The 12489-nt window shown below is 42.1% G+C and overlaps 1 protein-coding gene across 9 annotated transcripts in view; it reads left to right on the top strand.

Moving 5' to 3' along the window:
• LOC141915498 (uncharacterized) overlaps positions 1-12489 on the top strand; it is a 473311-nt gene that overhangs the window by 381059 nt on the left and 79763 nt on the right. The gene's annotated exons all lie outside the window — the stretch shown is intronic.

Here is a 12489-nt window from a genome sequence, read left to right as displayed (position 1 = left end):
CTGCATACAACTTGTACGTACTGCCATGTATTCAACTATGTAATTTACTGAAGAATCCACCTAATTAGGAACGACAACAATTCATCCCATTTACACGTATTCTGTATCGTCAACACACTGACTAAATACTATTCGAGGTAAACCACTTTGTCTAGGGGAAATTTATTTCCGCATGAACCCCTTCTTATGAATCCCACATGTAATACCACTTTCCGGCGCAGATTTTTAAAACGTCGGTTTCCCGCGCGCTATCGTGCATATAATATTACGTTTTTACGCGCGGATATTCTGAAAACATTGTTTGCGCACATTTTCCGCATGAACCCCTTATTACCAATCCCACATATAATACCGCCTCCCAGCGCCGATTTCAAAAACGTCGGTTTCCCGCGCGCTTTCTTCGTGTGTTACTACATTTTTACGCGCAAATCTATCCGATTGTTCTCCGACTCTCCGGCGTGGATATCTGGAAACGTTGGTTTTCCTGCACGTTTTCCTTATAAAATATATATTACCTTTGTTATTGTGTGATCTCTCTCCCTATGATCTTATTTTCCTGGCGTTGTTTTTAAACGGCCGCTAATATCCCGGTAGGCTTTTGTAAAAAAAAATATTGCTTCCCCTCCGTTATCAAATATAATTTCGTTTCCGTATGTTCGGGGAAATCCTCGATTTTCCAATATCTCCGCTTCCTTGTTTCTCTCCCTTCCGGAAAGAACTCTACAGCAATGCGAATACGACTGTACGATAAACGACGTAGGACTGTAGGATACCCGAAGGCAGCAGAGAAATAAATACAACGCGGCTAGATACAAATGGAAAACCGAACCCTACTTTATTTTTTTTTTACAAATTCAAAAACGCTCTTTCATCCCACCCGATCCCGCTTTCTTTCTAGTTACCTCCTCGTCTCTTCCGCCTCTTCAATATCATCGAATACACTGGGGGGTATCCGCGATCCTACGATCCCTCCCCCCCCCCCACAAAATAAACCCAATCTCCACTTTTTCCGCGAAGGGCGTCCACCGTTACCCAGAGTGCAAGACTCTTGTACGTTCCCTTCTCGTACGCCACCAGCCGGGGCCAATGCTTCTCGGCGTACTCCTCCGCCTTCCGTCTGAAGTGAAAAGAAGGCCGTTGATAAATACTATCATCAATCATCAAATTCGAATTCATACATTCTTACGCTTGTTTACCGTTCTAGCCCCCCACATCTGGGCTACGTCTGATACGATTTATGTTACGTACTCTCGTTTGTTTGATCGTTGTGTTCATGTTTCTGCAATAAAAAAAGCATAATTTCATGAATATGTGCAAAATTGATATAGAATGATTTGCCCGCGGACGATCGACTGTTTTACCGTTTTTCAGAAAGAGTCATCTCCGGAACATTCGTATTCACGTTCATTTCTCGCCACCCGCGGAATAAAAGTTTATCTACACTGTACACACGTATGATTCTTTTATTTATTCACATCTATTTAAACGTAAGCTCGCGTTTCTTTCCCTACATTTCCAAAAATGATATCTAAAGAACTCTTCAAGACGTTCGAATTTCCCTCCCCGTATAGCGTTTATGTTTTCTCTCATTTTTGTGTTTTCTTTTTTAATCTCGCGCGTGGTCTTCGTATCGGTTTAGTTAATTCATCTGAAATTTGTTGCACACGGCATTGCTTGCATTTGGCGGAGAGGCAATCATTTTCGAAATAATTCATTATAAATTTATGCGTCTACTTCGAACATTCCACCTGCGTTGCTAGAGCGGTGGATTTCTGGTGGCAGATTTCCAACGCATTTTTCAAATTTAAGAACTCATTTTAAAGATCTAATTCGTGTTTCCTAACCGCATCTGCGTGTGCGGACAATTCGCCCCCAAGCCCCGCCCCCACGCCGATATTTTGGTGAGGGAATTTCGTCCGCTCTTCTCATTTATTTATAGGTTGATAAAACGTTTATCCACCTATCAGCGTCTTTCTTTTCTGCACAGATGCTTTTTATTTTGTTTTCGCAATTTGCTTAACTGCCTTGTATCGATTAGAAAGCTTTCATAGTCTGCTATTTCTTCTAATTTTTCAAAATCATTTTCATTTGGTATTTGGATCAAAAATAAATCATCCGTGTGCACGTGTTCGAAATTGGCTTCCGCGGATACCGGTTGTGGCGAGGAAGTTACTCCCCTCGATAGAATGGTGGTCTTGCTGTGACTTTTCCGTTCATCTTCGTTTTCCTCTTCTTGCTCTTCTACCCCTTCGCTAGAATGCTCGCTCGACTCGCTGCGCACCGGCGATGGTGATATAGATTTCGTGCGTGCGCGTATTCTTTCTACTGCAACCGATCGACTGCATGCTCGTTCATTGTTGCTACTCGTTGGTTTGCCCTTGAGCTGACTTATCACTAAATCATTATCGTCGTCCAATATTATTTCCAAATGTTTCATATTTTTTCTGATATCGTGCTGTTTCGCTCTCGTACGAAATTTCTCACCCGAGTGGTAAATGACAAGTATACGCTCCCTAAATTTTTGAGCGTTTCGAAAAAAGTTCAAAGTGTCTCTTTTCTTTCTATTTAATTCGTTACTGTTTTTATCGATATAGTTTTTCATAATGCTAGTTACTTTCTCGTCGATAAATGTTTTTGGACAATTTTGCGACGAGCCGGACGAGTGTATCCGCATCCATTTTCACAACGTTTCTTCCAGATCTATTAACGTATTCAAAATTTTGAGATTGTTTACGCAAGAAGACTGTCTAACGAATCACTCACAGGACATATCGCGTAATCTCTAACTCAAGCGGGTACAGATCAGTCGTCAGGGAAGACATTTTAAAAAATTCAACGCAGGCTTTAACTGCAAATAACCCTCTTTAACCTCTGTGAAAATTGGAAATATAGCTTTAAGAGATACTAAGATATTTTAGAATTAATAAATATTGCGATTTCTTTTACGCACGGTTAAGATATGCGGTCCTTGGTTTCACATCGTCACTGTTCTCAATTGTTGCGTTCAAAAATTCCAAGAATCGCCAGCAAATATCTGCATTTCATTTCCTTTAAAATGGTGTGTAAATTGATTTCGTCGAGCAAGGGACTGCAGAACTATATGATATTCAATCTAAACGTATGTTTTAAAAATGAGCGCAAATTATCGCAACAATGGGGACCTCGCGGGACCGCCACAAAATGGCGCCTAGAAACTGGAAACTTCTTTATTATTGAACTACGATAACGTTCATATCGTTGACATGTACCTAAAAGCAACTGTTCGTATTTAAACCTGAAAACCCCCGTTGTAGAATAATGAAACTTTGTACTTTACACCGATTAGTTTTTCTATGAATGTGTCTGAAAGAGGAAAAAAGAAGGAAAAACACGTATTATTGAAACTCTCATTAATAGATTCCTACCAGAACCCCTATACCAACATTTATCTACACAGTTGGTCGTCTTTACAACCCCTTGTAAACATTTCTTTCGATTTATGTTCGCTTCCGCGTTTTTGCAGAAACGAATTTAACTCAATTTTACTCATAGTTTTACGACGAAATATATGCGGCAAAGGTACCATTGCATTCGAAAAAAAATTACAATATATTTAGCATATCGAGCTTTAATTTATGCTATCGAGCATTTCACAAGCCCTCATTTGAACAAATGATTTTTTTTTAAATTTTACAACCCCATTGATATCTTAACGAGCTAGCAATATTGTTAGAAAAATATTTATCACTCTTTAAAGTAGGTTCGTACGCTGCCAATGTCTCCGATTTCGGCGGAGTTTGCTACGGTAAAACCAGTAGAACTCCGGTGCTACGGGAGTGGTGAAAATACTAAGCTCGAGCGTCGGTCTCATTCCGGTACTCCGCCGAAGAGTCAATCGAATACGCCCATAATCAATTTCACTCCGGTGTTCCGTTAGAATGCCAATCGAATACGCTCAAATCAATTTTGTCATTGTTAAATCCTATCCACAGAACAGTAGTCTTTGGTTTGTGCGCATGCGCAATTATCAAGAAGCTGAAGCGGAAGAAGCTGAAGTAACTGCGAGGAAGAGAAAATCCAAACAAGGGACTAGTAACGAACAACAGAATAAAAAAACCCGTGTCGCCAATCAAAAATTCAGAGCAGAATATACGTCCAAGTATCCGTGCATTGTTCCATCTCAAATATCAAATAGTTAAGCACTGTGTACAATCTGTAACCTTGATTTTCTTGTTACACACGGTGGGTTGACAGATGTCAGGAAACGTTTCGGCTGCTGTCGTTTCGGCTGCTACTGAGAATCAATGATTTGCTACTATCACTAGAATGTTTGATTTTGCCCTGCTACTGACTGAAATAAGAAAACTACTATCAAAATTGTATTGTGTTACTACAAAAAAAATTGTGAAGTTGGCAGGTAGCCGCACGTCATAAGTCAGCTTAGGATGTGTATAGTCTTTTAGTCGTATGATACGACTAAAAGACTATACACATCCTAAGCTGACTTATGACGTGCGGCTACCAACAGCTTTTGCATATAGCGAATATACCAGCCGAAGAAACCTCGGATCGAATATTTCCTCTATAGGACAAAATAGTGGGAGCTCATTCGACTGGTCTGTCAGTAACCTCAATGCGAATAAGAAATTAACTAACAATTTGAAAAATCATACATACCGATGATTATTCGATAATGGTTCTATTAAATATACTCGCGCTTAATATGTACGTAAACGTATATTAAATACTTAATAAGTCACACTCCCCGACTGAAAACTTATTGAACAGCGCTTACCTTTGATACTCGTCGTCAATGTTGATAGTCCGATTTTCTTTCAAGTTGAGCCTGATAAATGAGAAACCGACGATTTCGCAAACGCTGCCGGTTTTTCATGCGGAGAGCCGGGAGAGTTCACGAACTGATCTCAACGATCTAAATATTTCTAGCGGTCTCCCAAACGGTCTCGATTCAAACGAATAATTTGAATTTGTACACCGTCGAAGAAGAAAAGATTGGTCTTAATAGTTTTGACGATAAACGTTGGATAGAAGACGACAACGTAAGTACGCGCACGCATTTCCACTGGCGAAATATATCCATGTAGTTGTAATGCCCCACCCCGTAAGTCGTTCCGCAGCGAACACCAACCGCTACAGTCTCCATTATTATCGTAATGATTAAGCGGCGGTCAGAACTTTCCTTGAACGTTACCGGCAACGTGTTCGTTTCGGTGTCGGTTTTCACGGGCAAAACCTATATTCACGTGAACATGCGCAGCAAAAGAAAGAGTATATCGCTAGAGAGAAGCGAACTCGCGGTGCTATTTCTCCGAAGGAAAGAACTAGGGGTGTTGGCTAGACATGGAGAGCAACGCTAACGCGAAGAAGAACGAGAGAGGGAAGGAAATTAGCGACAATGACAGCAAAGGAGATTCCGACAGCTGCAATCCAGCACCGAAAAGGGAAGTAAAACGAAAATATGAAGGTGTAACTGCGCATCCCGTTCATAGTAAGAAACGCAGCAAAACACGACGACGTGGGCGAGAAGAGACGGATGACTAAAAGTGCCGCAAACGATGCAAGGGGAGATACCGGTGACGACGACGACGACGACGAGAGAGAAAATTACTTCCTCTAACCGCCGCCGCAATATCAAAAGCCCGCAAAATGCTTTTGAAAGATATCGAATGTAAATGAGGATTGGCGGCTGGGCGACTGGGCCCTTCAGGTAATAAGTTTATGTAAACTTCACCAGTCGTCCAATGTCCTACTTTACTATATTTCGTACTAATTCCTACTACTTTATATTGTTATTTAATTCGTTAATAAAACATTATTATCATCATTATAATACGTTTGTTGCAGTTGTATAAAAACGAAAACGGTGGACAAAGACGAAATTGACGTATAAAACCCCTCGGAGGAGGAGTGTTGGAGGTGGTTTGTTCGGTGCATTATCCCTCGCAGCTGTCGTCGCGCAACGGATTGATCATGCAACGCGTCAACGGTCGTATATTGGTGACGTTCGTTTCCGGAAACATCGCCGCCGGGAAAACAACGATGATAGAACGGTTTATAGACAGAAAATCGTCTCCGCTTTTCGAAAATTTCAACATTCTGCCCAATTACGAACCAGTAGAACTATTTTTGAAATTTGAGAATCATAACCTTTTCCGTTTAATGCATGCGGAGAATAAATGTTTTTCCGTGTGCGCGCAACTGCATATCATCGATTGCGGGCAGCGATGCCTGCAAAACGCTATTGACGCCGCCAACAATATCCAAAATGGGAAACCGATGCCGATCATCTCGGATAGGTCCGTGTTCGCGCCTATAGTTTTCACGGGAGTAGCTTTTCAGAGGAATGTAATAAGCGAGTTCGAAAAGGACTTTATTCAGTAACAAACGCTCGACGGAGGGAAGGCGTTACTAGCGAGGAATGACCTCTCCTACGTCGGCGGGTATATTCTTTTACCACCGGTGCAGACGTGTGCCGACAGAATGGAGAAACGTAAAAGGGAATACGAGTCGTCCACCGTTACCATATCGTACCTACGCGATCTTCAGCGCGGTTTTACCGCGCAAGAGAACTGGTGGAAAAGGAATTTCCTTGACACGATAGTTGAAAGGTCCGAAACGAATTGCGAGACGGAGTACGAAATGTATTTGAACAAGTGCGTCGTCGAGGAACGGCGTGCGAAAACGGGGCCTTCCGAGGAAATATCGCGCGATGTAATAGTAGTTAGTTCGCGCTAACCCAGTTTAATGATAGCGCCGGACCACCGCTATAAGAAACCATCATGGTATCAAACGCCACCGCAACATTTCCGGACGATACATATTTCACAAAAATTAGTAAAGCGTGTTTGTGGTGCAATAGATTCGTGAAGCTCGTCGAAGGGAAACAATATTGTTAAACGTGCGAGGAGAAATGCAGCAGGTGTCACAAAGCGTACTCGGATAAACATTGGTTCGAATTGGACGAATCAAGATGTAATTCCTGTCAGAATAAGTACAACAAAGAAAAAGAAAAACGTAAGTTAAAGCAAGCAGCGTTGATAACCTATGAAAGTCGGAGAGAAAATACTGCAGGTGTCCCGTTCGGCGCCGACAACGACAGCGGTTACAGTGACGGATGACGAGGAGGAGGAGGACGTCAACGACGACGACAAAAAGGTAGATACGCGACGCCGAAGCGGGATTGAAAAAGATATCTTCGATCATTCCGACAGCAGTTCCTGTCGAAGATATTATCGCCAATAGAAAACTGAAAAAGTAGAAATCATCGCGTTGTGGCCCTACCGCGAAACGAAAGTCGAGCGGCGAAATCGAGCGGAATAGAAAACCGAAAAGAATAATAGTAATGTTGCCCGCGTACACCCTCGACGAAGAGGAAATTTAAATGGATAAGGGGGACATTTTTTCGAAAATTTATTACAACCCCGCTGAACCGGGATCGTTCGCTTCTTCGAAACGTTTGTTCCAAAGAGCGAAAAAAATCCGACGAAGCGTTGACCAGAAAATCGACGAGCCAATGGTTGAAAACACAAGACGCGTACACGCTCCATAAACTAGCCCGGAAGAAATTCCCGAGAAGGAAAGCGATCGTTCGCGGTATCGACGACCAATGGGCCGCTGATCTCGTGTTTCTCATCGACTTTCTCATCGAGGAAATGATTAAGAGAAAACCGAAAATCTTTCGCGGGAAATTCAAACTAGCGAACGGGAAAACCGTCATCGAATTACGAGAGGGAGAGATGATCGAATTGAACGAGTACTTAGCCGATCTAGTCGGGTTTCGGAGAAATAAACTGGTTTTCGCGTACGGAGAAGAGAAAGTCGTCGGAGGGAACGATACAGTATACGAAGTAGCGGCTGACAGTAAACCGGATATGAAAATCTCCATGTACAACATGTACGTTTACTGCAATCTAGCTGATCTAACGGTCGTCGGATATACGTTGGTACCGCTTTTGCGAGCGGTACCGGTCGAGTACAAACGAGGAGGCGGTTGCGTAGTTAAATCGTTCTATCCGGTCAGATGTATCCCCGTGTCTTCCTCGTTTTTTTCAAGAAATCGAAATTTTACTGATGGACGACATCGGCGATCCGATCAAGTTCGAATCCGATAAAGTAATTGTAACGCTACACTTCATCGAAAAGTAAAAACAAAAAAGATATAGCTGCAAGCAGCGATAACGGGTTTCTGCCTTTCTGGATACAATGTCGTTCAGGAATGCGAGCAAAGATTTCACCCGAAATCAGTTAGTTACATTCCGATTTTTTGAAAGAGTGCCACCTAGGGGTCAACTCACAACATGGATATGTTGACCCACATGTGCTACTACGCGCAAAGTAATAATGTGCCAGGTTTTGGGGGAAATAACATCGAGAAGAACGAAACCACGGTGTTTTTACCATTCCCTAGTGACAGTTTAAGCGCATATTCGGTTATTATTAGTTCCGAAAAAGTCGACTAGACAAGAAAACTGAATTTGGCCGAAGCACAAATGTGGCCTATAGGGTAAACTATGCAAGAGGGAAGGCCTTATAGTGTTACTATTAGTAGAGTTGTGACTAGTCAAGCAATAAGATGGGGACTACAATTCACATATGAAATTGACGTCCAATAACCATTATAAAAACATAATCACAAACGGTACCATCACTCCCCATTACAGACTGTCACTGGTCTCTGGCTAGCAATCATTCATTATCGGTGCAGTAGGTAGGTATTTTGAACTGACTGCTCTTCTATGACATTACCATCGCCGCTGCGTCACGATGTGATGTACATGTACAAGGGACCTCCAATTTGTTATGTATGTGATGTATAAACTGACTTTAGACCGTTTAATATCGACGATAACAAGGTTTCACCGACGCTGACATTTTCTGACGCTAACTAGTGCGACCCGTCTTTTGGAGCGGACCAATTCAATTCAATTAAGAAAACGCGTACCGGTACAATAAATAAATAAACCGCTGATATCCACGAACAAAACTATACTGTTATAGAATGTTTAAAAGGAACTGCTTTTAATAACAGCATGAATTAACTTAATTCACAAACAAGGAAGTACACTTTTAACTTGTGAATGGTCGAACCCCAGTTATTCACAGTAACCTGTGATTTGGATATTCTCGGAGCCTTCCTTCTTTATTTATTTATGACACAAACTTTCAGATTCGCGCCAGTATGCGCGCCATGATTGATGATTGCTATTTCCACCAGTGCTATCTTTAAGTAACCTCAAGTTTAAAATAGGAAGCACGGTACATCCATAGAAACTACGCGCAGAAAGAGACTGTTATATTATCATCAGAGTTTAACATTTCGTTTCAAAGTTGTTAGTAGTCAAATCTAATAGAAGATGATTTTTATGTGACGAAACACAGTGGAAAATATGTTAAAATAATAATCAGCAGGAATCCAATAGGGTTTCTGCCGAGGCAGCAGAAACCCTAAAAACGGAAACAACCGAGAGAGGTTCGTGGAAACGATGAGATCACGCAATCCTGTTCCCGATACGGAAACTTATAAACAACACTACGGAGCCGGATTGTCCGTATTCAAAGGAGACGTGTATCACGACGGGCACGGTTAAGGTAGTTTGTTCGGTAATTTGATTAAAGATGTCGTTCGCGTTGTCGCGAAAAGCGCGTTGCAATCGGCGGGAAAAAATTACTAAGCACCGGCGCCGAAGTCGTGAGCGATGTTTTAAGCGGGGAGAAAGGTTTGAAAGAATCCGTCGAAGAAAAAGGAAATGCCGCTCTAGTCGAATTAGGAAAAGGCGTAAAAGAATATTATCGCTAAAGAGAAGCGAACGGGCAAACGAAAACTCGATACGTCCGATTAGTGGCGGGAAGTAGACAAGAAGCGGAGGAAAAAGAATGGGTCGCGAACGTCTAAAAAGAAAAAAACACGGGGCGGGCATATTTTCTTAAAAACGGCGCTGTAAACGGGGAAGAATACGTATATTTCGCGGAAAGAGCGTAAAGATGTCTCTACTCTACTCGACGACGACTCGTGCGACTGCACGAAAACGGAATTAGAATTGTTCGAAATACCGCCCACGCAAACGAGCGTTGAAGAAACGAGATATGAATTCTTCCCGCTAACGTCAACAGATCGTTCCGGCCTGATCGAATTCAAAATTTCACTCGAAAATGACGACTATATCGACACGGAAAACGTGCTCGTAGTTCTCACGGCGAACATTGTAGACGAGAACGGCGCCAATTTACCGTCGGGGGATGAGACGGACAATGGAACTATCGTGTATCCGATCAGCAATTTCGCGGGTAGCGCTTTTCGACAAGTGGAAGTAACGATGAATAATAAACCGATAGGAAACAGCGATGACATGTACGCGTATCGATCGTACATGGAAAATCTATTTTCCCACAGCCAGGAAGCGAAAAAAAATCAATTGGGTGCGATTTTATTTTTACCAGGACCAGGGCGATATGAACGTCGTTGGCGATACGGTGAACGCGAAAACACCGATTAATAAAGGGGCGTTTTTTCGGTACGAGAGAACCAAAGGAAGTCGTACGTTCCAGTGTGTCGGTCGAATTCACAACGAAATATTTCAACAGTCGAAACAGTCATCGAAGTGCGCATCGGCGTAAAATTACACCGTTCGGAAGAGGGTGTCGTACTGATGGCGAAAACCGAAGAGTGACATGAAATTTAAAATCCAATACGAAAAAAGTGTTTTTGTTGGCGTGAAAAAGGTAGCCGACCACGTTAGAGAAGCGCACGAACTTCGGTTGAAAACGGTTAACGCGAAATATCCGGTTCGAAAAATTGACATCAAATATTTTACGAGAGGAGGAAACCGTGCTGATATATCCGAGCCGAATCTGGTGAGCGGAACTTTGCCGAATCGAATCATCATCGGCGTGGTTAAAACGGGCGCATTCGACGGGAATAAACACATGAACCCGTTCGATAATTTCAAAATCAATAACGTCGCCTTGAGGCAAAACGGCCAATCGGTTCCGCACGAACTGTTCGTGTTAGATTTCACCGCTACAGAAGGGGACATCGAAGGGTATTACGCGCTGTTGCAAAGTTTAAATAAATGGAACCTCGCGTATGGCTCGTGCGGTATATCCTACAAACAATACACGAAAGGATTCACATTTTTCGGTTTCAACTTAGCACTGGATGAAACGAATGGAGGAAACATGAACTTAACCCGCGAAGGGCATATAAGTCTCCACATGAGGTTGAAAACGCCGAACGTGTCCAGTCTCACGATTATCGCCTACATGGAATACGACGCTATCGTCGAAATAGATAAAGATCGAAACATCTTCAATGAATAATCAAGAAATCGACGAAGCGCTAAAAAGTCATCCCGTTACGAAAGGGGGTGTTCGTAAACGTTCGTCCGTTGGATATGTTACCCGTCGAATAGCGGAAGAAGAAGCCGTGCGCTTACGTCGTGAATTTAGACATGTCAAACCAACCCGGATCGCATTGGGTGGGAATTTATTTCCCGAAAAACAACAAAACGGTCGAATATTTCGATTCTTACGGGTTAAAACCGCGTAAGAAACAATTGATAAAATTCATCGGGAAAAAGGCCTACAAGTGGAAAACGAGGCGATTGCAAAACGTACTATCCAGCGCTTGCGGGGCAACACGTGATTTTCTTCGTATATTGGAGGTGTAAAGACTTAAGCATGTAGGAAATAGCCAAAACGTTAGGAAAAGTCTCCGATAAAGATACGTACGTCAACAAATTTGTCGAAAGAACGTTCGGAAAAACATTCAAAACCTTCGACCGGGAATACATTAGAAATAACACAGTCTCAAATGTTTTGTGACTTTCTCAAAATGTATCAAAAATTTAACTAATTTTTAGTTCATAAGTCCTCAAATATTCATAAATGAACAGTTAAAAATTGTTGAAACATGTCGACTCTGCCGTAAAATCAACCTATTAACAGTCCGGAATTTGGGATAATATTGGGCTTTAGAGAACATAATGCCCCGAGGTCTTCACATTTACAGAAAAGATTACGTAAGTGATTCACGCGCAGCGCGCGATAGGCGCACAATAGAAATCTGAGCAGCGCGTTCTTTGAGTGTCACCAATTAAGAGGACCGCTATTGTGAAAATTGACTGCGGGAGGAATATTCCTCCCAATGTCAATCGATGGAAACTTGACCATGGGGTCCGATATTCAAAGAATTGACTTTGGGAGGAATATTCCTCCCAAGGTCAAACGAAGAGAATTTGACCTTCAGGTCTGATATTCAAAGTATCGACTTCGGGAGGAATGTTCCTCCGAATGTCAAACGAAGGAAACTGGACCTGGTCTGTTATTCGAAATATAGACTTTGGGATGAATGTTCTTCCAAACCACTAAACGCTAAAACCTGAGCTTTTAGAATGATAGGTGTATATATTAATTATATTGGTGTAATAATTGTTTTTAATAAGTAGTATACTATAGCGACGACACCAGACATATTTAGGCAATTTGAGTGAT

The sequence above is a fragment of the Tubulanus polymorphus genome, chromosome 1, assembly GCF_964204645.1.
Source record: "Tubulanus polymorphus chromosome 1, tnTubPoly1.2, whole genome shotgun sequence".
Classification (NCBI taxonomy): Eukaryota; Metazoa; Nemertea; class Palaeonemertea; order Tubulaniformes; family Tubulanidae; genus Tubulanus; species Tubulanus polymorphus.
The sequence above is the reverse complement of the archived record's forward strand: the minus strand, read 5'-3'. Positions and strand labels throughout refer to the sequence as shown.